This window comes from Corvus kubaryi, unplaced genomic scaffold, assembly GCF_017639235.1.
Source record: "Corvus kubaryi isolate FWS band 111438036 unplaced genomic scaffold, C.kubaryi_AGA036_p1.0 split3-73, whole genome shotgun sequence".
NCBI classification, from domain to species: Eukaryota; Metazoa; Chordata; class Aves; order Passeriformes; family Corvidae; genus Corvus; species Corvus kubaryi.
The window spans coordinates 38,239,637-38,266,921 of NW_024582091.1; the positions used below are offsets into that span (position 1 = coordinate 38,239,637).

The 27,285-nt window shown below is 39.6% G+C and overlaps 1 protein-coding gene across 1 annotated transcript in view; it reads left to right on the forward strand.

The window, feature by feature from the left end:
• Positions 1 to 27,285, forward strand: part of MTHFD1L (methylenetetrahydrofolate dehydrogenase (NADP+ dependent) 1 like) — a 147,256-nt gene that overhangs the window by 99,664 nt on the left and 20,307 nt on the right.

Below are 27,285 nucleotides of genomic sequence, written 5' to 3' on the forward strand. Positions count from 1 at the left end.
GGCAATCGTCATCCTTTCTTCCTACCCGTCCTTACAAGTACAGACTGGGATTCGGAAGCTCCTGATACTTTCTTCCCTTACAGGCCTTATCAAAATAGCTGAGAAGTGAGTTGGCTCATGCCTTCTGCCAACCACGCACATCTTAATCCAAACAGCAGCTGAACTGCGTCTGACATCTCGTAGCTAGAGTTATTACTTACATGTAGCTGATTCATGGGATGGTGCTAGAGAAGGGATGCAAAAGCCATTGCATTTCCGGAAAGAGTACTCTCCCAATGTTATCTCATCTTCCCAGAGCACGGCCTGATTTCCTTGCGTAGCAGTACACTTAGGAAAGGTTGAAAATTTCTAATCTATTGTTTTGAATTCCCTCTGAAACAATCAAGTGTTTGAAACAAGGAAGGAAGTACTTTCTGACCAGGAGGGTTCCTGGAGTTCAGGAAAGTGTGTCACTTTAAGTCACTGGACTTGGGGATATGCTTTCCTTCTGCATGACCACATTATGCACATCCACCAGAAGCAGAGTGCAGCTGTGTATTTAAATTGTGTAAGACCAAATTCCAATTACTGGTGACAGGATAAAATTTGTCAGAACTTCTAGTATCTCCTTCATGGCCTGGATTCAAGTTTGCACTGCAAGTTGTGTGTCATGAAGTTATGAGAAGGAGTGCATGTGAGTAATGGGCAGCAACTAATTCAAATCCATGAGGGAGCTATTCTGTTGGATGTCAGAATGAAATATTCTTGGGTTGAGCTTTGTGAATGAGTCACACCCTGCATGCTTTGCTACAAACTAGCTGCAGTTCGGTGTCATAAATCCGTAGAAACTGTCCATAGGAGCAGTATAAACCAAACAATTTCAAGGATTACCTCTCATTTTCTGTTTCCATTTAGAACCAAAAAATGAAGTTCTTATGAAGGACTTTTTATATATGGGATTTCTTATGGGAGGAGAGTGTAAAAAATACATCTAAGTTAGTTAGCCTGACTTTGGTGAGAGGTTGTATTAGTCATGGAACTTCTCCCATATCCCAAGCTGGGTAGGCAGTATACTCTGTGTTATGTATTCCAAGAGAGTTTGTAGGTGAGGTACTGTATAAACATAAGATCCCCAAGAGGTAAAAATGTAAATACATGGACATCGATCACTGGTTGTTTGGAAAATATTGCTAATGCTCAGGAATGTAATGCTCAGGAATGTGGGACAGAACACTTCTTGGAACCATCACAATTGCTCCAAATCAGAATGAATGAATGAATATGAATGTATTCCTAACATCGTTACCACACAGTTCTTTCTTCAGAATTAAATTTATAGCAAGAGGTCCAACTTGCTGCCTTTCAGAGTGGAGACTTGTGATCATCATAAAACAAACTCTCATAGTATAATTGTACGACTACTTTGGAGATCACTTTTCTGATTTGCCACCTTTCAGATTATTTGTGTGCATTGTTGTCAGCAACTAAGTCTTAGGGTTAGTGTTACTTTTTAAGTTGTGCAAGAAGAAATATTTTTGATGTCTGGTTTCAAAACTGAAAGCCTTCCTTTGACAGTGCTCTTACTAATAAAGCTATCTGAAAATGTCTGCAAGAATAAAGCAAGTATAAAAGGGCATGTCCTGAGGGCTTAAGGTGGCTGGAAGCCAGTGCTATGGGTAGAGGGATTACTGAAATCCCAGTGACAGCATATAGTGGAGACATCCAGTCATGACAGTGGATTAGATTTCTTTATATAGGAAAAAAAGAAGGAGCAGCAAATTTTTTTTTTCCTTCCATTGCTTGCTGGCTAATTGTATTAATGGAGAGGTTCCTTAATGCTTAAGCTGCTCAGAACCTTCTTACAGCTAAGACCTTTTCTGATGGCAGGAAAAAATGCTATTTTTCATTAAAGTTGTAGTGATAATTCTGATGCTAATTAAATGTCAAACTCCATTCTCCAAGCATATTTTTTACTGGGCGAACTTCTTGTATTCTAGCCTGTCAGAATTTATCAGTAAAGCAGGTTGTTAGAGTTCTGCTCCAATGTAATTGGGAAGAGCATTACAAATGAGAGAGATAAGTACTGCTGAAGGATAATAAACTATCTGCAGTAACTAGCATTTGTAGTTTAGCCTTGTCACTAGCACATGCAAAGTAATGAGATTTGTATTTATCCCAGCGCTGATATGCAGTGACTTTTTTTTAAACTAAATATTTAGCATGTTGTCTTCATGTTCTCTAAGCAATATTTGGTTTCTGTTATGGTTGGCTCCGGTTCCCATACAGCATGGAAGTCTTTCCAGGAAAAATGAGCTGGGCCTTATCAGAGGAAATCAGCAGTGAAACAAGAGGTGTATTTAATTAACACTGGCACAGGTTTTATCCAAGTTCTCTGAGACCATGACCCAGAGGGCTACATCACTCTCACAGGTGGACTGTTGACATCATTGCTTGGCTTAACAGAGTGATGGCAGGAAAGCTGCTGGAGTATATGTAGGAAACCAGTGAGGTCATTCACTAGCAATGCTTGGGTGGGGAATTATTAGATTTTTTCTAGTATGTGTGTTTCTCTCCACACCCTCCCAAAAAGCCCTAGCAGTTTGGTGCTTTCTCACATTCAGCCACATTTCCATTGTTCTCTTTCATGTGAGTTGCAAGAATGCAGGAAGGTCATAGGAATAAAATGTGTTGTCTTTTGCCTTTGTGAACTGATGCCACCAAATCACTGGTGCAGGTAATAAATCTGTGTTTGAATCACAGTGAGATTTTTAAGTATGTACTACTCCTCTCCAGCCATGCACTTTCATTTTAATGGGTTAAAGTTACAGGCAAGGTCACTCTGAAAATATGTGGAGCCTTTGGAGTCATGCCAGTTTCCAAATTCTCACAATGAACTGACATCCTTCAGATATCAACATATCTGAAGAAAGGTCAACCTATTACAGAAACATTTTTCTCCTCATGAAGAAAGAAGTTCAAGTCTCTGGAACTAGTGCTGAAACTATATCCTCTGGGAAGGAACTCTTAGGGTGACCCAGTGTAGTTTGAAATCAGTGTATGGGAGCAATAAAGCTCTAGTTCCCTTGTGGGTGAGAGCCAGGATTGTCCTGCCAAAGTATTACCTGGATATTGTAAGAGGGAAAAGACCTTGAAAATAAGTATTTTTATTAATACTTTCAGTAGGAAAATATTGTTCCCTGTTGAATAAATTTCTTCTTTCTTAGTGGTTAAGAGCTTAAGAAGTTTTGAGAGTGTCTATTGAACATAAGCTGGAGTGCAGGCTACTTGAAGTGAAATTGCAGTTCTTCAGTGGTGCATGGTGCCCAGGTTGTCTCCAAACTGTCATTTTGTCACTTCTCTCAGGTGCTTTTATGGGACAGATGAATAATTATTGTTGGATTGCTCAACTCATCCTGATGATCTGTGTAACACAGGGTATGTTTCAAAAACATAAACAATGGTGAGGTTTATATTTGCTTTGTAAAACATTTAGCTTACAGTTCAATTTTATATTGTTTATAAGGGAGTTAAGCTCTGCTAGGTATTCTGATCACTCTTGGTCCAAAAAATGTCCCTGATGTGGCATTTGACACCTGCCTTTGGTGTTGTATAGTTGCTGTGCTGCAGCAGTGGTCAGAGCAGCTAGTTGTGAAAGCTAGGTGCTCACAGCCTCTGTGGGCTGGTTTTGAAATAACTGCAATAAGTGTGTGAGCAGTAAGAGTAAAGGAAAGCCATGAAGTTCAACTCATGTAGGAAAGCAGGTTAACAATTGTTTAGTTCTAAATTGAAAATTGGTAAGAGGGAAAGAAAAGCTGTCCTCTGTTAGATGATGTGCCTTTGTATCTATTACAGTAGGTGTCATCCCAACGAGGGACAGAGGTTTTCTGAGTTACAAAGGGTGCATCATTCCTGTACAGTGGCCAGCTATGCACACGTGGAAATGCTGAATGATAGTACACTTGGTGGAGGCTGATAAATTATTCAGGGTAGGGTTGATGGGCTGGGGGTGACCAGATAGGTATGACTGATGGCTGGAAGTGAGAGTGGGGACAAACAACTTCAGTTTGTTGTGTCTAAAAGCTAGAGGCTGAGAGATTAGTAGGCTGAGGATACTGTAACAACAGGAGATCTACTTCTGGCCCTTGGTGGATTGCATGACGTGGTTGTGATGGTATTGGGTTGGCTGGAGAGGGGAGGGTCTCTGTAGATGAGGCAAAAGTAGTCCTAAGTGAATGATTTAGATGAAGGGCTGAGGAAAAAGTTGTAGATTATAAGGGAATGGGGTATGTGGCAGCCTTTGCAAACATCCCAGGTGTGTGGACTATGAGGCAGTTAAGATTCAAGGATCGCTATGGCCATTTGTGATCAGAAGATGGGAATAGAAGATTAAGGGCAGGATTGGAAAGATGGGATTGGCTGGAAAGGCAAAAACTGAGAGTTGTATCCTCCAGTGGGAGGAGATACCTGTAAAATGTTTTGAAGACACATTCAAGATGTACATGGAGAACTGGAAGAGGACACTGAGATAAAAGCCACAAGGGTTAAAGAGATTTGAAGATGGTCCAAAGCATTACTTAAAACAATGACATGATGTAAGATCTGGGCAGGAAGAAGTCATGTGAGTAATGGATGTAGTTACGGGAGAGCAGAACGTGCCTTGCTGATGACTAAGGATTTTTTTTTAATTGAAGAGGAAAAGAGTAGAGTTTAGCTGGCTTGAAGATATCATTATCATTTCTGCAACTTTTGAAAGTGCATAGAAAAGAACGTTTTTAAGTGATAGAAATGTCCATGTAGTCTGTGCATTTACTGTTTACTTTGTCCATGGAGTCTGTGCATTTACTTTTAAATTGATGTGGATAAGCCAGTGTTTGTTGGAAATACAGAGTAAATATACTTTGCTTTGGATCACTGTACCTCCATGCCATGGCTGTGACACAGGCGTACGGTAAAATACTCTCTTTCAACCTGAAACAACACCCAAAAAACCCCACAAAACAGCCTCTCTTCCTCCTCTGGCATTTAGAAATATCTTGACAGATAATGGAGGAAAGACACTTACTTAGATTCTGTATAGTTCGTGCTGTCTCTCTTGGCTGCTGGTTGTTTGCTAGTAAGCATTATTTAACCTACATCGTAATAATGTACCATATTTCTTCTGAATGAAACACCACGTTCCATTGCTGGCCAGATTAAATTTGTAGCTTCTTACTGCTTATTCCACCTAACCTTACATTCCTTGAGGGCCAGCACTTGTAGTTAGAGAAATTAATGTGTGGTTTTGCTTTGTTTTCTACTGAGAAAAAAAAAGAAGTTTTGTAGGTGTGTGTGTTATTTCAGTGAATTGAATTGTTGAAGGAAAACCTGTGTTTTGGGGTGGGATAAAATCATTAGACAACAAATCGAAGAAGAAAATAGACCCTGTGGTTTGGTAAGCTATTTCATGTTTAGTTTAGATGAGATTTTTTTCTTACTGCAACCTCCATTATAAGGAATTTCGGTATGACTCTTGTGAAATTATTTCTTTGTATCCAGAGTATCCACTATTTTCCAGAATTATTTTCCCATCTTACCATATTTTAAGCTTTGTCAGAGAATTTTTTCTATGCAAATGTTTGAATTTGGTTCCAAGCAAAATTAACTTTAGTGACAAAAATCAACCAAATGTATTTGTTGTATCAATCAGGTTTCCTTGGTCATCTTTTCCAAGTATATTTATATTAAATACATCTATAGAAATGTAGCATTATGTTCAAGCTCTTAAACATGTCAGTGTTAACCTGAAGTAGTTTATCTGAAAGTAGGTAAATTTAAAACTTACTTACAAGTACAAGAAGTGACTTTCATGTTTCACTTTAGCCAGAAGAAGTTTCACACTGATCCCCTGAAAGTGTATTTTGATTGTCTCCCATCTCTTGTGGGAATTTTACCTAACCTCCTTTGCTTTGCATGCAGAAGGGCATGGAAGGTATGGTGGATCAGAGCTGCTGCAGAGGAATTTCTCAGACTGGTATGCCAGGATCACAAGTGCTTGAGCACATGTTTTCAGTTCAGATGAGCTGACTCGACACACCAGCTCAGGCAGTATGGACTCATTGATCACGGGTAGTGCCTGGCTAGTGGGGACAAGTTTGAGCGATGCTGAACCAAGAGAACTCCTTATGCTCTGGAACAGTTTTGTTCAGTGAGGTTGTGAATGCCTTGCCCTCATCAATCAGACCTGAGAAGTTGTATGTAATGAACTCAGTGCAGCTGTCTGAGGCATGCAGATGCCATCAGTGTAGGCAAATGGGAATCACCTGTAGGGTGCATGGAGCCAAAGGGGCACCTCTGGGAAAGGGTCCTCTGCTCAAGACCTTCAGAGAGTCTGGGAGTCATTAAGATCCCTGCTGTCTGTTCCAGTGAGACCTACCTGTGATCATAACCAGTTTGGTTATGTGTTCTATCTGTTTCATTTCCTTGTCTCTGATTTACAGTGCACAATCCCAGACGAGAATGGATATGGCTGCATCAGTTAAGAAAGGAAAAAAACAAGAGACTGATATTCCATATGGAGAGCAGGGTTCTTTGAATGATGCACATTACCCTATTTGCATGAGGCTTGCTTTTAACAAATATGTATCAGTTAAAAGTGGGAAGTGCAATTTGGACAGAAGCCAGCACCAATTTTGGACAACTGCCCTTGGGTTTTATGCATGACTTCAGACAAGAAAGAGGGATGTTGCAGTGGAAATGCAGGCACGTGCAAGTTTGAGCAGTTAGTGAATGCCTCTTGTTGGGTGTTCTGCAGGGCAGAGAGGGAAGTGGGTGGGTGAATCATGGCAGCTTCTCTGTGGTGCAGCAGTGCTGCCTGCCCACCCTGCTCCTACCCTACTGCTCTGACCGTGCTGGTTAGCACACCTGATGTGTGTCCAGAGCAGGTAAATGGCTTTGGTTAAGAACTCATTCAATCAGCCTGGTTTGTGTGGACTTTGATCAAATGTGAAGAGCTCAGCAATCAGTTTATGGAGTGCCTAGAAACAGCAGTGTTATGGGTTTGATTGTGCTATCCATACAGAAGATGTACAGACTTGAGCATTAGAGAGGGCATCCAGGTGTTTCTTCCCCTGTTCATGATATTTTGCGTGACTTGCTGTGTGAAGAGGCTGATGCTGCCAGACGTGGGGGTCACTGAATCTGATTGCTTTGGGGCAGGGTGGGTATTGCTGCTGCCTGTCATGGTTCAGTGTGGTAGCAGCAGCCATACTCCTGTCACTTCCAGCTTTCTGCTGTTCCTCTGTATAGGGAGAAATTGAAATTATGTTTCATGCTCCCTATTTTTGTTTGTTCAGCCTGATAAGCTCCTCAGTTGAAGAAATTGCAGTTTCTGCAAAGGTTCTTTGTGGCCCAAATGGTAAATTTAGAGATTCAGCCATTCATTGAGGAAGGAGTAGCTACTTTTTAAAATTCCTGTCTATATCCAATTTTTTTGAGAGGTTATCTTATGCTCCCCTAAAGGAAAAAAACCATTGTCCTTTCAACATTCTTGTAGATGCATTTTTCAAATGGTGATTCACAGATTTTAAAAGCATTGATTCCTTGGTAGCAGCAAAAAACTTTACAGTTTGGATCAAGTGACTGAAATTTTTCCAGACTGTCCAATAAGACAAACTATCTAGCAGATGTAGATAGCTGTATATTTGAGTTTGGCAACTTACTGTTACTGCAACTCTAAAAATGATTTAAGGCTGATAGCAGGAACCTAGCTGGAGGCTGCAAGTCTGTGACGGAACAGTTTTATTGAGTTCTGGATAAATAAGGTGAAAGACGTTTTGAACTTAATGTTCCCAGCAACTTGCTTTCTTTTGTTAAATTCTGAAATATAAAATAAATAGTGTGCTAATTAACTTTAAAGAGGAATGAATATTTGTGCCTTCTGGTCAAGGGATTATCCTTGTTAAAACAGGAAATGGACTCTGATTTCCTTTTTTTAAGTATTTTCTCCATAAACTTCATATGACAATGTGAGGTTAAAAATAGGTTATACTTTTACATAGTAAAATATATATCTATTTTTAGTTTAAAAATAGCTTTTATAGGGAAGGAAGGGCATTTTCCAGATTGCTTTATATTGAAATAAATGCATCCTGCATTTGTTATGCACAAAATAGTATTTACTGAGAAATTAGAAACTGAACTTCTCTAAAAATTACATTGTGACATGGACCACCGGAGCTATAATACTCAACATTTACATGCTATCTCTTTGTATTAGTAATTTTCTAGACAAGCAAAATTTTGACATGGTTTGGGGTTTTTTTAAATAAGGAGTACAGAGATACAAACAGTAAGGTTGCCCTGAAAAGTCTGGGACAGGACAAGGAACCAAATTCACGATTTCCTGGCCTGCAAAATCATTACATGTTTATGTCTAAGAATGTGAAGAATCAGTATGGGGTGTTTCCACTGGAGTAGGCTGACCTACATTCAGTGCACAATGCTAAAAGATAAAGTTATGCTGCTACTCCTCCCCTACTCCACCCACCCGCCCACATAAAAATCCTAAAGCATTTCCTGAGATATTCCTCGTGTGTCCCTATTTAAAAGAAACTCCAAAAGGTACAAATGCTGGCACACTGAATTTTGCCTTTGATAAGTGGTAATGGTTTTGCTTTGAAAAGAGCAATCTTTCTTTACTTATGAAATTATGAAATGTCATGAGTAGACAGTTACCTTTTCACTACCTTGGCCTCACCTCAAGTCCTGTGTGCAGTTTTGGGAGCCACAATAAAAAAAGGATATAAAGCTATTACAGAGCATCCAGAGGAGAGCTATGAAGATGGTGATGGGTATGGAGCAGAAGCCTTATGAGGAGCAGCTGAAATCACTCGGTTTATGAAGTGAACAGAAGAAGAGACTGAGGGGAGACCTCATAGCAGTCTACAACTTCCTCTCTCTGGTGACCAGTGTCAGCAGGACCCAAGGGAATGGCACAAAGCTGTGTCAGGAGAGTATTCCCAATGAAACAGGCTAGATAGTGGTGCAGTCTGGGGCAGCTGCAAAAGATCTGAGATGTGGCACCAGATGGGTGGGTGTTCACTTTCACAGGAAAGTCTGGCTTCTTTGAAATAATTTTGACTCTTACCTCCATAACCATCCAGTGGATGATAATCCCATGCTAGCTAGCTGTGTCAGTGCTTGACATTTTACAGGTTAGTGCCTGGCAGCTGGACATTCAGCTTTTCTTGAAGTCATGTAAAAATGCCTGATAAAAATGGAACATTCTTTTTAAATGGTTTCACATATTTAATAGTGTTTTTTAATAACATGTCAAAGTTTGGAGCTAGTAGGCTAAACAGTTTCTCTCTAGGGACTCCATATTTTCAGAAGATAAAATTCTATAATTGCATGATATTTTAGGCTGGAGTGCCTGACCACAGCATCTTTCTTTAATAACTATGTTTCTTTAGACAACATAAGGAGCTGGGCTGTAGGCTTAATAAGAAAAGATAGTGACATGAAGAAGTTCAGAATGAGTTATTCAGTCATATATAGGAATGCTGCAGTTGGAAAGAAAGTATTTTAGAAATGTTAAAGTTCTACACAAGCTGTCCTACTTCAAGCTCAGCAATGCTCTGAAGACTTTGAGTCTAAACTTAACCTCAGAATGCATAGTTTCAGGAAAAGTAGTGAGAATTAGGTAATCAGGTCATGGTTCCTTTTCTGCACAGCCACTCAGCGGCTATTTTTTAATGTCACTTTTACAGGTTTTTATTTCACTTTTTTTAGTTGGAGACTACATGTCTACAGCAATTTTAAAAGGGTGGTTGAGTCCAAATCAACTGTTTCTCGTTTTTACAAACATGCAAAATGGCATAAAGCTACTAAGTTTCAATAATCATTTAGCAACCAACACATCAATTATTAAACACATGGAGGCTTGTGATAGTCACAGAAATATCATTTATATCCCCTGCAATCTTCAGAAAATCTTGCTCTGATTCTCCTTAAATTCTGGTTTTATAATCAAAAGCAGTCTGTGAAGGAACACTGGGTATGTGTAGATGAGAAAGCTGCATTGTTGAAAGGGAAGGGATTGTATAATACCTCTCACTGAAGTGGCAAATCTTTTGTATCTTGTAAGGCACCTACCAGGCTAACACCCTACGAATACTGAATATCAAGTGTGTCTTGAGGTAGCCTTCTGGTTTCACTGTTGCAATCAAATGAGCATACCATAAGTGAAAGCAGCAGAGAAATGTGTGTAATGTGTTTACCTTTTAGTAAATCATCAGTAAACTCTTACACTGAAATGATCTGGTTTTGTTACTTGCTCACTCAATAAAAACAACCAGTAGACTGAGGCTGGAAGAACTAGGACAATTTGTCACCTGTAGAAACCTGTTGTATTGTTTCTAGTATTTTTTAAGATTAACTTAGATAAGGGAAAATAAATCTCCTGGCTTAATTTTACTCTTCACTTGTATTTTTTTCACAAAACAGCATGAAATTCAGCACCACTTAAGAGTTCCTGCTTGGCTCCTTGATCCTTATTTTCAGTCTGCTATGAGGAGCAGAAGTGCTGCTGGAGAAGTGTACTTGGGGACACCTGAGACTGTTGAATCTCAGTAGTGTTAATTTATATTACCCTTTTTCTTTTAGGCAATGCTATCCATATCATAATATGACAAATGCACCCCCAAAAAGGAAGTAGTAAATGTCACATAGGTGGTATCACTGAGTTGTTTTTGCTCAGTTCCATTTGCAACACTTGGCCCTTGCTGCTCAGAAGTTACTGCATTTGCACAGCTCTCAAAAACTGCTGGGGCTCAGAAGTGAACTGCTGATCTGAGGGTTTGTGCAAGGAAACTGTACAACAAAATCTGTGACTTTTACCTTCCTTTGATTCATTAAATAGCCCAAAATACAAGGGTCTGGTTATTTTGCTGGAAAACAAAAGCTGGTGGAGTTTGGTATCTTACATGCAGTACTGTTCATATTATGAGATTGTAAATGCCTGATTTCCCTGCTCACAGAGGAATTCCCTCATGAGCATCTTCAGGCTTCATTCAGCCAGTGGTTGTTCAGAAGGCTGTCCTGCAGATTTTTCTCATCATCCAGCTCATGGTTTTGGCTCAGATCCAATTTCAGGTTTCCAAGAGTGTTACTACTGTGCAGGATATGTGCCTGTTTGAAAGGACTTTGATACTGTTTCTGTTCTCCTACCATTTTACTCTTTTCATAGAATCACAGGATCAGTTAGTTTGGAGAAGACTTCTGAGATCATGGAGTTCAACCTATGACCAAACATCAACTTGTCAACTATACCATGGCACTGAGTGCTACATACATCTTTTCTTAAAGCCCTCCAGGGATGGTGACTCCACCACCTCCCTGGGCAGCCCAATCCAATGTCTAATCACCTTTTCTGTGAAGAAATTACTCCTAATAACCAAACTGAGCCTCCCCATGCACTGCTTAAGGCTATATCCTCTCATCCTGTCGCTGGTTGCCTGGAAGAGGCCAACTCCCTACCTGGCTACACCCTCCTTTCAGGGAGTTATGGAGAGCAGTAAGGTCACCCCTGAGCCTCCTCCAGATTAAACACCCCCAGCTGCCTCAGCCACTCCTCATCAGACTTGTGCTCCAGACCCTTCCCCAGCTCTGTTGCCCTTCTCTGGACGTGCTCCAGACCCTCAATGTCTTTCTTGTAGTGAGGGGCCCAAAACTGAACACAGCACTTGAGGTGCAGCCTCACCAGGGCTGAGTACAGGAGGGACAATCACTGCCCTGGCCCTGCTGGCCACAGTATTTCTGACAGAGGCCAGGATGCCTTTGGCCTTCTTGGCCACCTGGGCACAGCAGGCTCATGGTCAGCTGCTGTCGACCAGCAGCCCCAGGTCCTTCTCTGCTGGGCAGCTTTCCAGCTGCTGTCCCCCCAGCCCATAGCACTGCCTGGGGTTGTTGTGATGCAAGTGTAGGACCTGGCACTTGGCCTTGTTGAACCTTCTGTAAATACCCATTCAAACCCAGCCTTAACAGGGAGTACTCCTGTTCTTGTATGCACTGTATCAGTATCCAGAGCAAATGTATGTGCTATACAGTTCAATTCCTATTCAGCTTTGCCATTGACCAATTTTGAGTGGTATCTCTTTCTTGATGAAAGTGTTTTAAGGATTTCTGTGTATTTATGTTGAAAAGGCAGTTTTCCACCCATCAGTTTATACTTGTTTGACTTAATTCATGATGTTATTATTGGAGATGGAGTGCAATGAATGGAGCAGTTGTCATGTGATGCAAGAAGAATTTCCTTATAAGTACAGAAAAATGTAAATTGTGGGAATTAATTCATTGATAGAAGGATGCTTTTAGTTTGATCAGCAGATATTTGTGGAAAATTTCTCTATAATTGGAGAGATTTCTGTTGACAGTCGAGAGTACTAGGAATCATCATTTGGTTGTTTATCCACATTTTGTTTGGATTGTGGACTGCATTGAAAATGAATGCATTTTTTTACCCATTAAAGCACGCCTTCATTGTGTTCAGTTTTCCTACATTTCATTGCAGAAAATTGATATTATTTCATAGATGCCATCATATCTTCATGATAGTGGTCAAAAGCCTAATCTTTTTCCTCCTTTTTTCCCACCTTTTCCACATCTTCCTTCTCTCTCTCTTTTTTTTTTTCTTTTTTTTTTTTTTGTCCTCCTTCTTTTTTCTCTATTTTTCCTCCTGGGAGCTATTTTGGCATCTGGAGGCAGTTTTTATTTTGACAGGTTTGACATAAAGGATGGAATGTGTCCAGTGTGGGAAGCAGAAAAGCTAGTAGAGGGAAAAAAAATTGAATCATTGCATTGCAGAAATGAAGAATATTCTTTCTAGTCCTTCAAATGGAAATAGCTTTTGGTTTCAGCTCAGGATATACATGAGAATAAATTGCAATTAAAGGGCTTTATTTAAATGGAGAGAATTTAGCTATGTTGTTGGCACCATAAAACTTTAAATTTTATGGAAACAAAATGGAAAACGAGGTTTTGGCATACATTAAACACAGAGTGTGTAATTTACAACTTTAGGGATACAGCCAAGAGGAAGTTGTATATTAAAGAAAAAAACAAAAACAACAACAAAAACCCCCAAAACCAACCAATAACCACATACATGCTGTTATGGGGATCAGTCCTGGACTGAAAAGCATCTGTATTCAAATGTGGGGTTTTTCTGTGTGGTCCAAATTTCAAAATATGCATGCCAATGGTCCTGAGTTCATCTGAATTATGACCATGTTTCCATGTGCCAGCAACACCTGTGCAGCAGAGCAGGAGTGTGAATACCCTCAAAATGTGTGTTGTTACCTCCTTTCTTCTGCCTGTGTAGTTGTAAAGGGAGACTTGCTGGCCCCATCTCTGTGCCACTCAAATCCACGTTTTATTCCTTGACTGTGAAGTGTTACATCCCTTTAGTGTCACTCTGTCTTGTTCTTCCAGGCTTGCCAAAAAGGATAAAGGGTGGGGAGGGAGGTCAGTTAGAAGACTTCTGGCTTCTTCCACGCGTGCGTGAGCCAGGGAATGTACTGAATGAAAGGTGTGTTCTTAATGGTACTTGCTTGAGCAGTAAGCAGCTTTTACATCCTAAATTCAATCTCAGAAAGTCCTGAACTTTTCATGATCTTCAGCTCTCTGCTCAAGCTCTCCTTCACATGTTGTGTTACTGTTTATGGGCTGGTGTTGCTGGCTCTCTCTTAACTCAGACGTAACCTCTGGAAACCAAGGCAGTCTGCTGTATTAAGTCTCTTGCCAAATGCGATTCTTGGAAAACATAATTTAGCCTTTGCCACAGAATGAGCTTCCACTTTTTAAATTTGTTTTAGTAAATTGTACTTTGCCCTCCAGTAAAGTTTATTCTGTAGTTTAGTGAAAACCAACAAACAGAAAGTAGAAAGTCAATTTATGTGAAGCCTCAAGGAATTTCTTGCAGGTAAATTTTTAGAAAAAGTTGACAAATTAAAGGAAAGTTTGGAGGAAAAGTTGCCAAGTGCATAAAATACATTTGCTTCAACTGTAAAATTAATTCAAACCTTCACCTAAATCCATTTTAACTGAAGTGTAAAGATCTCTCTTATTTGGGCCAGTGCTGCTGGTTGTGTGTCATTTTGTATGAGGTAAAATTACCTACAGGACCACATTAAAATGAAAGTGCAATACTCATTTGCAAATTGAGGAGAAACCTCCAGACATTCAGAGGAAGACAATCTAAATCTGTTCTCTTTTTGATGTTGTGATTAGGTCTGATTTTCTAAAATAGATGAGTTAGTGTGTTCATCACTAGTGCAGGTCATGGGGAGGAATTGCCAGGTAGTTTGTATTAGTTTTGTTCCATGTGTGTAATAAGTCTGACGCAACTTACTGCAGTGAGGACTTCAAAAGATAAATCTACTCTACTGAGGAAGTGTTAAAAGCAGCTGCTATGGGACAGCAGGTTCTTACAAATGATGAAGTTGCAGGACCTGTTTTAAACCAACAGAAAACTAACAAAACTCAAAGGATTTTTGTAGTTTTATGGAAAAAAACTAAGTTAAGAACTAATTGACTTTTTTGTGTTTAAAGATAAAAGGGAAAAGGACATGCCTATTTAAGGTAAATGCATCTTGGACCCATTCTTTTTCTGTTTTGTGTATCCTGTGATGCACTTGAGTCCAAGTGTGAAAGAAACTATAGGAGGTATAGACTTTCAGAGGAAACCAGCTGCTGAATTTTTTTTTTTTTTTTTACATCTGTAGAAATAATGAAAGAAAACAATTTCCAAAAAAGAGGGAAAAAAGGAAATCGGGTGTTTCTGCCTTTTCACAACCTCTAAATAGTGTTATTTTCAGCCCTACATAATTCTAACAGCTCTATATAATTTCCATGGAAGAAAAGATCAATTACATTTAAAATTATCTGGCTTAGGATGCAATGGAATATTGATTCTTAATTCCATTGAGAATGGGTTTTAAGATGCCTATGATAAATTCTTAGTAAGTAGTTCTTTACTGCTGCTTTAAAAATGCATTTCTCAGAAACTCTCGACATCTTTATATTCCTTTCCTTGTTTGCTTTGGCTACTTCAAGGTCTTCAAAATAGGAATTTTACCTAGTTCACAGGCATGAGGGCAGAATTGTTCCTGAAGTTAAGGCTACTGAGATGGATGTTGCTTGTACTTCATTAGAGATGGTAGTTGTTCTCAGGCCTCAGAGAGGTATAAGGACTCTATAATATCATTACTGCTGCTCCATTGTTTCTATCTTTTAGCAATTATCTTCTGAAGTCATGTCCCTCCGTTCTTTGCATTTTGCTGATGAGATCTGCTGAGTGTTAGTTCAGCTAGTGTTTTTCTCTGCTTCCTGCTGTGTTTTCCCAAATGGCTTTGGTACCATCCCTGTTTGCACAGGACGTATTTTCCCCTTTTTTTTCCAGTCCCTCTCATTCTCCTCACACTTGTTTCTTCTCTCTGTACTGTTTTCCCACGTGCCCTTCAAAGAATAGCTTTTAGAGATATCAAAAAATAATGTTGCAACAGTGCAGCAAATCTTGAGGCAAAATTAGGATGGGAGAAGAAACTTAATTTTCAGTCACTCTGGCTGTCATTGCTATGTACTCCCAAGCACCAAGACACACCTGTGCAGGTCACCTCCAGCATCCAGGTATCATGACAGGTGTGCTCGGAGTAGGCACCATGTGTTTGTTCTAGATGTGCTGATTTATACCCTTTGGCAGCAGATAACAAATAGTCTTTTGGCTCTCCACCCTGTTGGCATCTGAGAGTCGCTGTGATTCACAGCATCTCATTGTTTCTCTTGCTGTGAAGGGCCCCTTTCTTACTTGCCCATTTTGTGTATCATTTCATAGGTGGTGCGTTACTTTCTATCTTGTCTCCAAAGCCGTGCTCTCAATGTTTGTTTTTCCTTCCAGCTGATAGACTTTAAAAGTTTTGGTTTTTCTATTTAATAATTTTGTTTTGCCTCTCCAGTAATCAAAATACGTAATAATCTTCCAAGCCATGTCTTACTTCTGTTCTGACCGAAATTTTTGTATTCATTTGAATGCCACATGCACACTCAGCTATTTTTCAGTCTTTCTCATGCATTGCCTTTGGATTAAGCATCTCCTCTGAATAATGCCTTCAGCTGATAGCCAGGAATCGGGGATATTTACTGCAATTTGCAGACTCAATTACCTAATTGTAAAAGTGGTTGTTCATATCTTAGTGTACCTACTTATGCCCTGAGGCATTCATGAAAGATAAATAAGGTACGTCAGAAATGACCTTACATTAAGGAGACTGCTTTGGGGGCTGCATATTTTGAAGAGTTTATTTAACTTATATCACAAGTTACTTCACATACCCTTAGATAAAGGCTGCAAAAAGTGTATTTTGGAAGTTGTTCATTAATTGATAGAAAACGTGTTGTCAGTGGCAGACAAGCAAGATGTCAGGCAGTAGATGTTTGCTGTGCAATGGACATACTTAGCAAATCCCAAATGTGCTATTCAAAATCAATCTGCAGTGCCATTCTTCCCATTTGATGGGCTATCATGTAATATATTTGCAGGAACACGCTGTGTCTTGTACTGTGCTTTTCATCAGTAACTTTCTGACGCGTCGCAGAGGAGGCACAAGTTAGGTACAGTCCTTGTACTCCAATGAGAAGCAAATTGTCCATCAAAAGCAACAAAACTGGGAAAATACCTAACTTTGGGGAAAGCAAGCTAGTACTGCTAGCAGTAGCATGTGCCACTTGAGGCCTTGTTTGAAAGACAGTGCAACCCCAGCCTTAAAATCCTTTGAGATGTTGAAGCTTGTTATATTTATTCTGAAACATTTCCAGAACTACAGATGAGCCGCTTAATATGCAGGGCACATTTAGTGACCCACATGTTAACTGGCAGATGCCATAAATGAGCAGATATAAGAAAGCTGCTGACCTGAGCAAGTGTAAAAATTCAAGCTTATCACATCAGAGAAGGGTGGCCAGTCCCAAGTTAGCTTACACAGAGCTAAGACAAAGCTCCTGCAGTCCCACAAGACCATCCTCTTGGCCGTGGATGAGCAAGGGCAGGGCAGCAGTCTGCACGTGAGTACATGTACCTGAGCCTAGGGGCAGCCTCATCCCCTTTCAGCTGTAGTCCTCTCCTTCCGGAGAGGAGATCGAGCCCCTGGGCAGAATGGAGACTTAAGTACAGGGTAGGAAAGAGACCAAAGTGAGGAATGCAGAGTTGTGTTAATTTTTGCACAGAGTATCTATTCTTTAGTACTGCTTTCCAACATGCTTATGTTAATACACACAGGTTAACCCTTCCCACCACCTGATGTTCACATGGTCTTGAACATAGGAATGGTGTAAGTTGTTGATTTGGGTTTTCACTTATTTTTAGTAAAATGATAAAAAGTTACGGTAACTAGAAAAAAACCAGCTTAAAAATCCACCTTAAATGTTGTAATTTAAAGTTTAGTTGCTTATCTGCAATCCTTTGGAGGGATCCACCAATCTTTTAACAAAACTGAAATCAAAATCTTTGTATTTTCCAGCAGAAATTTTCAGTAGCATCTGAGGTATTTGTTTTGCTTTCCTTTTGTGTACTGATCCCATGACACATCCTCCAGACCAAGCAGCTGCAAGGCCTGTTTTTGAAATAGTTCATGAAACGTTGCTACAGTCTAGATGATACATTATGGCATAATGATGCTCATGGAATATTGCTCTGACTCTTTGCCACTTATTTAGCAAAAACTAGCTCTTTTTCAGGTTTTTGATTAATCTTTTGAAGGTTGTCCTTTATGGATGATCAGAAGGTAAAGGTAGCTGATGATTCAGCACTGTAGGTAATATCTCAGAATATTATTCATATGTCTTAAGCAGAAAGAAAGGGGTTTGTTATTTTTCATCTGTTTTGGAAGCATTTGGAGTGGCACCTCTGCTACCGTAGCAACAGTGTATTTGCAGGAGGCAAAGTAGTAAATCTACTTCTCCAAGTAAATCATTAGCATTTACTTTTGAATCAAAAAGTTGCCAATGACATGCTCAGAGGGCTTGGTCCTGTACTGATGACTCAAGGGAGAACAGAGCTGGTGCAAAGAGTTATGGATACGGTTGAATTGCTGTTTCAAATTATCAAAATGAGAGACATTTGCTAACTGACTCCAGCTGCCTTAACAGCAAGGATAGAGAAGTATGAAGTCTGCAGAAGTACAGGTAGACTGAAACGTGTGTGCATTTGCATAATATCAGTTAAAGAAAAATATTGCACCCATTCGTTTTCAGGACTAATTAAATGAGCCTTAAAACTTCTGCCAATAGATGAGGCAATCCCTTTTAATTCCAAATATGAATTCTTTTTGGAAACTTGATTAGAATTTCAACAAACCCCAGCTGCCAGCAAAGCTCGCTATTTTAATAACCTACACATATTTCATTTCACATTGTCAGTTTTAATCTCTGCCAAAGCACCTATCACCTCATGGTGCCAATCCATTTTGGAGCTGGAAACATTTGGAAAGCTTTGGTTTATAGTAGACTTGCCCTTCCTTCTAAAAAGCCTGTCTTGTGTTTCCTGTCTTCATGACTACCCATCTAGAATCATTCTTGTTCCATTTCATTTCAGTAACCATAGACTTTTGAGAGATGTGATAAGCTTTTTCTTTTGGGGAGAAAACCTTGTGAAAAAAGTTAACATAGAAAGAAAAAGCAAACATTTTGTTGGGTATGACAGTGCTTGGAAAAGACCAGTGAGTATTTTCTGGTTTCAATATTGCTTGGATAATTTGATTGGATTACACAGTTGTTTTTCCTGTGTGTTGCCCACATTGAGAGTTTGGTGCTGTATTGCTGTAGAATACACTCTTTCTTAACAGAAAGAGGGTAAGAGCAGAGGAAAATCAAGAGTTCTGCAATAGTAAGGACATGGAGTTTGCAAGCTGAATTGTGTTGTTGACATGTCACATAGACCAGGTCATATATATTCAATAGACTGTAAATCAGACAATCTGTTCCTTGGACTGCTGTTTGAAAACTTGGTTCAGGTAGGAAAAGTCCTAGTGCCACCAGAGTTTCATCAAGTTTCTGTAGGAGTTACTGGGGAATGAACAAGTGTATAGCAGACACTGCTTCCATTTGCCCACAACACAAGCCACCATACGTCCATTACGGATACACGAGCAGAAATGTAAGGTGTTTGTACTGTGAGTAAGCAAACGCATACCCAAGTGGTGGCACTGATGAAGATGCAGCTTCCAGGTGTAGTGCAAGCTGTTGAGGGATTCTGAACGTGGCTTATCAGTCCATGCTAAAATCTTCATTGCTAGTGTTGCACCTGTTGTGTTAAAGCTCACACGTGTGCCTGCATGCTCATGGTAGGCATTGGGCATGACTTACCTCCTCAGTTTTGCCATGTAGGTCTGTCTTGTACTATCTTAAGGAGAACTCTAGAGTTAGTAATTTTGTCTAATCAACACCTTTGGCAAATGTGACATTGATTAAATTTAATTTTTTTACGTATTTTTTTCCAGATATCTAATGTCTTATGCTGAAAGCAATTCATTTTCTTCTTTGCTCTATGTAAGCTGCCTTTGTATATCAAATTTGCTTTTATACAGCCATACTTCTTTTGTAGAGTTTTGTGTTTAGTCTGTTGTTGGTGCTATATTTAAGATTAATGTTTGTAATGTTGCTGGCATTAACTCATAAGTTCAAGCTGGTGAAGAAAAGCATTTGCTCCCATTCTATTTCAATGTCAGAGGATTTATTTAAAGTGTGCCTTCCAGCCCCAACCACTTGCTCCTTGTAAATAAACCAGGATCCAAGCTAGATTATCTGTACCAATGTGAAGGACCATGCTTGACTTCCATAAAAGTTCTCTTTCTTAACATTTATTCTTCTGCCTTGCTCTGGAGATTACACCATTGAAGATAAATGTAACTTACAATAGTGAGCACAACAGTACTATCTATCTTTCTGCACAATAACTGTTTGTTATCTTTCAAAAAAATGTGTGGTGACTAGCAGACAGCAAGCAAATGCCATTTCATACACCTGCGTGCCAGATGTTTTACAGCTGTGCACATACTGCTGCTGCTGAACCTCCAGTGAGTGTCATGGGACAACTGATCCAGGAAAAGTATGAATTTTTCCCTTGGGATGGGCTGAAATGGCAGGGAAGGAGACGGCTGCCAGTCAAAGGAACTGCATAGCACAATTAAGAAGCAAATCTTTTGGCATCTTGTTTGGGGATGTTGCTGACATTAAGATTTAGCAAGATTTCCTCTGGCTTCTTCACAGGTAAAATATTTTTCACAGCCCCTCAAAGTCTAATGAAATTAAAGTAGGTGTTACTGAAATTTGATTTGGTAGCATACAGGTGAACTGATTCTTGTAATGAGCAGCATAGAGTCATGTTTTACAAAGCCAGGTAGGAATTAATGACTATAAAATTCATATCTTTTTAAGGATAGATAGGTATCTGAATGTCACAAAGTTTGGAAAATCTTCTTCTTATTGAACACTGGGTTTTATTCCTGGAATGGACGTTTTTATTTCTCAGTTCTTAAAACTATGGACAGTATGACAAAGGAAGTGGTCCTATCATCACAATCCCAGTCCATTTTCTTTCTTTATGACTCCTACAATGATTGTCTTTTACAAAGTACTTTTCAGCATTCATTTGAAGCTTGCAAAATTCTTTAAGGAAGAAGGTTGGTTTTACTATTGTGTAATCCTTTATTTATTTAGCTATCATAACTCACTGCTTTGTATGTCACAAAGAAAGTTCCAGCAACTGATATGCTGCACATGGTATTTGTAGCCAAATCTCAGTGTAGCTGCAGCTGGATTCTGTGTCACGTCTTTAAAGAGTGGAAGGAGGATATCACACACTGGTCTGGGAAGGAGGCCAAGGTATTAGACATGGAAGTGGGCATGCATATGTGCCTTTATGGGGAGAATAGGGGAAGAAGGAGTGTGGTCCTGGAAGCCTGATAGGCATGGACATATTTTGGTTGCTTCAGAAGCTGACTCAAAGCTTTTAAGGGTTTTGAAAATCTGTTTTTAAGGTGATGGTTTCAAGAATTTGTTTACTAGTGTCCTTCCAATTTGGCAATGAAACAGTTTTTTCTTTGATTTCTTATTTGGTTTCCTAGCTCATGGAGTGGGACTGAAAGTATGTGATGTGAGAAAGACAATTATAGCCACTGTTATGATACTGATTTTGGCGTGCAGAATTGAAGAAAAATTACATCAAATTAGCATCATTGTAACTCAGTGTGAGAGACATCAGTGGTTTGAAAGGAGATGACCAAAATCTTATCACTAAAGCGCAAACTTCTCCAAAGCTCTGTGTTTATGCTTTTTTAACTCTTCCCTTTGTTTAACTTTCTGATGCTTTTGAGAAGCACTGAAGGTAGTACTTTTCTAGGCTGTGGAGTGGGAGGAGCCCATGGCATGCTGTGCAGTACAGCATGGCGATCTGGGATGGTACAGTGGATGGCACAGTGGGCATGGCAAGGACTGCCTGTGGTTCCAAAGTTGGTACGATGGCCATGAGCAGGGCACTGTGCCTAATGAACACCCTTTGGCTCAATGGCACGTTCATCTACTTAGATATACTTATAAATGTATCTCTATATATAGGTAGCTTTTGCTTCCAAAGACACTGTGAGTGTGCTTTGCCACCTTTATGTTATGTTGAGCTGGGTGTTGTCAGCGTGGGTATAATGAACAAACAGGGAGGATGGCAGTCCTGGACCAACATACAGCCAGGGACAAGTCTTCCCTCTGGTTTTGGGGAATATTACCTGTGCTGTTGAGAAGGCAACTCACACTTTCTGTCTGCTGAATGGATATTTCTACTTTCACATCATGCTATGAAGTCCATTTATTTTCAGTCTCAGGTGTAATATGCTTTTAGTGGAGGGTTTTCCCCCTGTGATTGTTTCCTGAATTAGTGTATCTTCCTTTACTTTGGCAAGGATTTTCCTTAATAAAAAGTTTCATCATCAGTTATTAGTTTCATATGACTGGTCTGTGAAACACACAGGATTATTGAAAGCTATAAAATTTGTGTTAGCTGTTTTCCTACATCATGATCAAAATTATCTCAGTTGTGTCTCAGTGGGTTTGATCATATAAATGTATTGCTGGTTACCCACAGTAAACCAACAAGCTGCAACTGTGTGACTAGCACTCAGATAAACTTACCCATTTACACCCAAAGTGGATCAGGGAAAAAGCAGCTGTAAAATAAGTGCTCGTTTTAGTAACAATTGCTTTGCTTATAGTGGTTTTATAGGTTTTTTTTGTAGTTACTATTGTCCATAACTTCTAGTCAGTGTTAATAACATTAGGTTACAATTTCATATAATCCTGTTTTTAACCCAAACAGCAGAAATGTTGATACTTGATACTGGTCTGTAGTGAAGTGGGAAAGGAGCTGTGGTAGAACACAGTGTGCTACTAATAGCACCTGATGAACTAGCATGAAGTATCATATTATTAATTGATTTAATGAGTCCTTAGATCCTATTATACTTGAAAGAAGGTTAATTGGTTTCTTATGACATAACTGCACTGGACTGTGTTTAAATGCATTATTTGATTATAATTTTCTTGAAATATCCACTTCTGAGGTTTTCAGTCCCCCTTCACTCCTCAACCCCAAATATGTAGTTCCTTTTGCTCTGAAGCATTTTAAGAGCATCAGCTCAAAGCACAGTGTTTCTTCCTTGTTTACATCCCTTGGGTTAGCTGTGAATGGTGCTGTGCTGGGCACAGTCCTCTTCTTGAGCTAAGCAGAATCATGCCCGTCCTGGCTGACAGTTCAGGTGGTAGGTAATGGTGGATGGTGCTTGTCTGAAATGAGTGATCAACTGTAATTGGTTTGGCACATTTATATTCCATATTAGTTTCCTCTTTTTTGTATAGACTGTATGAAGAGTGGCATGGAAATATCAAAATGTATTGTTTTTCACTGGACTCTAAAATAAAGTTGTTTTCATCAATTGAGAGGACAAGTGCCAGAAGGGTGGATCAACTTCCCTGCAAGGCTGTGTTGGACACAGCCCTGCCTCACAGACAGGTTACATTACTGCAGTTGGATGCTCTGGAAGGCCCTGCCATAAAGGGAAATATGGCTGCTGAAATAGTCATGCTGTAAGTCTCAGGAAGGCAGGCTGGGGCAAACAGCCCACGCACTGTTCCCAGTGCTAATGCTCTGCAGAGCGCCTGAGCAAGCTCACCCAAGGTTCCTGTCCTAACAAGACAAAGTACTGCATTGTATATGAAAGGGAAAGTTTCAAGCTGTTTGGCTGCATCCCCAAAATCAATTAACAGTGCTGGCACCCAGAGGTGGGGCACGCATGGGCTCTGCAGCACACACGGAGACTAATATGCTGTGAACCACAGGTGCAGCAAGCCAGAAGTGGTAGGAGCATTTCAACGTAGTCAACCCTGTCAATCCATCCTGTCACTCATCATTTTGCTTTGGGATAGCAAAGATAGATTTCTTTCTTCAAAAAGAAAGAAATAAAGTCGAAGTCTCATATAAATTAAAATCATAAACTGAAAGCTTATATGAACAAGATGGGAAAACCTCACAGAAATTTTTGAATAAAAATGGCAATACAATTATTTTTAACTAGCTTCCTTTTGACAAGAAAACTTTCCATTCGTAGGCATTCAGAATAGTGGGAATACTTACCCACACATATGGGCATACATACCTACCTACCTGCACACTACATAGACTTAGTGGTAGTATACAATTAAGGATGCTTCCACCTCTGAATTTACATATTCAGGAGAAATTAAGTCATTTAAATCAAATTTCAGAAACACTCACAAGTAGGTTACATTGTCAAGAATCTGTATGCTTTGACTACAGTAAGAAGCAACTGGTAAGCATTCATGGGAATAAAACTCCTTTGTGTATCCTCACATTCATTTTGATTGGCAAATAAGTTATTCATCCTTCACAGTGGCTCCCTTCCTGATTATAAGAGTATCTTTTATCCTTCCTTCTCCTTACATCTCTTTTCCCCACCCCAGTATATTGGATATGCTGGAATAGAATCAAATGTTAAAGTTGTATTGATACACAGTGTAATGCGTTTTAGGATTTTTGCATCTTTGCTGGAAAACAAAACATTTTGGATAGTTGGAGAATTATTTCTCTGATGAAATGTTGCAGATTTATTTATCTGCTTGCTTGTTTATTAATTATTTGGATTCTCCTTTGGGTGTCTTCATCCACAGTCTTTCTTAACCCTACTCTGTATATTTTACACCCTTGTTTTTCAAAAAAATGCCAAGATGTTATTTTCATTAGGAATAAGGAGAAGACATCCAGGATTCATCCATTTTACCTTTCTGCTTGCTTTATTTTTAGCTTCCCTTGTGCCTCATTTAGAAAGCAGCAGCTGTTTCACATTCTATATCACATGACATCCTTTCTAACAAGCCACTTTAGAGCATCCTTCCTTCAGTATTTTGAGGGATGCAGAAGAGACTTACCAGTACTTTGCTGCTTCTTTCTCATTGCACCATCATGAGCTGGTAATATGTCATCTATGTGGTGCTGCTCTGTATAGTCAGAGGAACAATTTAATTAATTTTTATTAACAGTCCCTTAATTGAATTTTTGAAAGACAGATACAATTACAAACACAGCACAGGAAGAGCATAGGAAGAATGTCTGGCACAGCTATACAAATATACAATTGCTTCAAATATTCCCCTGCTGTTGAACAAGACATGTAGTCTGTAAAGGATTATGTGTAAGAGGGAGAAAGATACTCAGAGCAATACTGAAGCTTATTCAAGTGGTCAAAGCCAGTAGAAAAGGGAAAAAAAAGTCAGACACATGAAGTCACGAGTGCCTCCAAAGTGCAGTGACTCCTCTTCCCTCTCCCAGACACTCAATCAAAGATAAAATAAAAATTATCCTAATGCCTGTGCTCTGGAAGAGAGAGAGAGAGAAGAATCCTTCAGGAGAAAGAGCCAACGTGGCATTACAACCCTCAAATCCCTAAGAGGTGGGCATAAAAAAGTGGGGACCACAAGAAAATAAGGTTTTCTAATATCTCCAGTTGTTCAGTTACACAAAATGCCCACATTATGGATATGCATAAGGATCAAGTCCCATAGCTGTTTTTCCACTGAGCTGAAGAGTTGTTGCTATTCCTGAGTTGCCACTTTTATTTCCTTTTGAATCTGTTTTAGGATAACTTCCTGGTAGGATACACTGATACAATACCATTAAAAAATACCTTTTAGTGAATGTGCCCTGTCTTCAAGAGCTCACACCCCTTGGCTTATTCAGCATGTTACCCTAATTTGAATGTAGAAAGGCCATCTGCAAAAGAAACCTGGTAGTTGAGCAAGCTGTGTCAGTCAGTGACCATGCTTCCTGAATGTGCTGCTGCAGAGTCTGTAGTAAGAACTTTCTTAGTTTCTTTCATCTTTTCCTGAAGGAAATGTCAGCAAACATTTCAAATTGTTTAAATGCCTTTTCCTAATGCTTTACATGCACTTTACAAAATGGGCACAATTGAGAGACTTGCTTTACTCCCTGGTAAGAAGGACTATGATGGGAGAACTGGTGCATATAGACACAGACACCCACCACACAGATGCACGTCATGCTGGAATGAGGTACCATCAAAATTTAAACAGAATGGCTGCAAGCAGTCATATTCCAGGATGGAAGTGCTTTTTTTCTAGGTAAACTGAATCTGCTCTGGAATGTTAGCTGAGCCTACGTTTACTTTTGCAACTGGAAAACATTTAAAATCACATTTTTCTAAAGGGAAAGCAACTTTTTTCTTTCCTTGGGTTGCTTAGGCCAAATGGACCATTTCATTAAAGGTATGTTCTAAACTCTGTTTCCCAGACACAAAAGCCATGATAATCCAAAAATGTGTCTTCTTGTAGGCCTTTCAATATTATTTCCAGTACAGTTAAAAAAAAAAATAGTAGTATATGAGATGATTCCCAGATAACAGCAGTGTAATGTCTAGTGGTTTCATTTTCCAGGGATATACTCATAAAAGTTCATTTTTAGGGGTCTAAAGTAATCTTCATTTTATGGGGCAATTAAAGACTTTTGTTTTGATGTTGTCTGCTGTTCTCTGTGGGATTGATTCAGAATCAAATACGTACTGTAGAGGAAAATTCAGCATGACAGTTTGCTGCTGGCATTTTTCATGGAGAATTGCAGTGTGCTCCCAGATGGAAAAGAAACTTACAAGGGAGTTCTGGTTTTTTATAGGTCTGTATTATAGCTAACCATTCATCTACTTATCACTGCAGGTACATGGAACACTGCCTGGTTTTGGAGTCTTTCCACTTTATAAAGTACAAGTTATGTTAATATTTTTTGACACTTGAGTAAGAAAAATTCTTACATTTTATCAAATTCAAGACAACTGACTGCCCTTTGATTATTTCCAGACCCACATAGTATCAGTCACAAAGGTAATACAGTATGAGATTTAGGGTTCTGACAGACATGTGTCTACAAATGAAAATCATATTGCTGGAGCTGTATCAGCCTCTGCCTCTCTGAAGGATGGCCGTGCCCTGAGTGAACATCTGATTTACTTGTGAATCAGCTCCACAGCGGTTACAGTTTGCTATATTTAGTGTTTTGTATATCACTCCAAAAAAAAGAGGTGGTTGTCCAGAAACTGGTTGAGAAGTGACCAAGGTATTTGGGCAGCAAGAGCTAGGGAAGGGATGGCAAGAGTGTCTGTCTCAGCAGTTGCTCCACATCCCGCTGTTCTTGCTGGTAGTCAGTCCTAAAACTGGCGCAGTCCTTTGGTGAACCAGGGAGTGGTCAAACGGGCTGCAGACGTGCCCTCTTGGCAGCAATTTGGGTGTCGGTGCCTGTGCTCTGGAAGCTGTCAATCTGTGCTGCCTTGGGGAGGAGCCTGGGCTCTCAGCCCTGCCTGCCTCAGCCCTCTCTGACGGAACAGCAGTGTGATGGGCTGCCTTTTGTTTCCTTGTTAAGGGGTCTTCACTAGCAAAGAGACCATAAGCCTTAAACATCAGGATGAGTTAGGCAAGGGTCAAAATCTTACGAGAGGAAATGAGTAACAAGGACGTCACAGACCATCTCCTATGTTATTTGGAGTTGTGCCCTGGGTATGTCATCGTTTTCCTTTCTCTCTCACTGAATCCTCTTTTTTAATATATATTTTTAATACTAGCCTTAATGACAGTGAAATGGATGAGTGCATTACCTGTTAAATGCCAGCTTCCCCTTGTATAGCATCTATCTGTAAATGCACTTAGAACAAA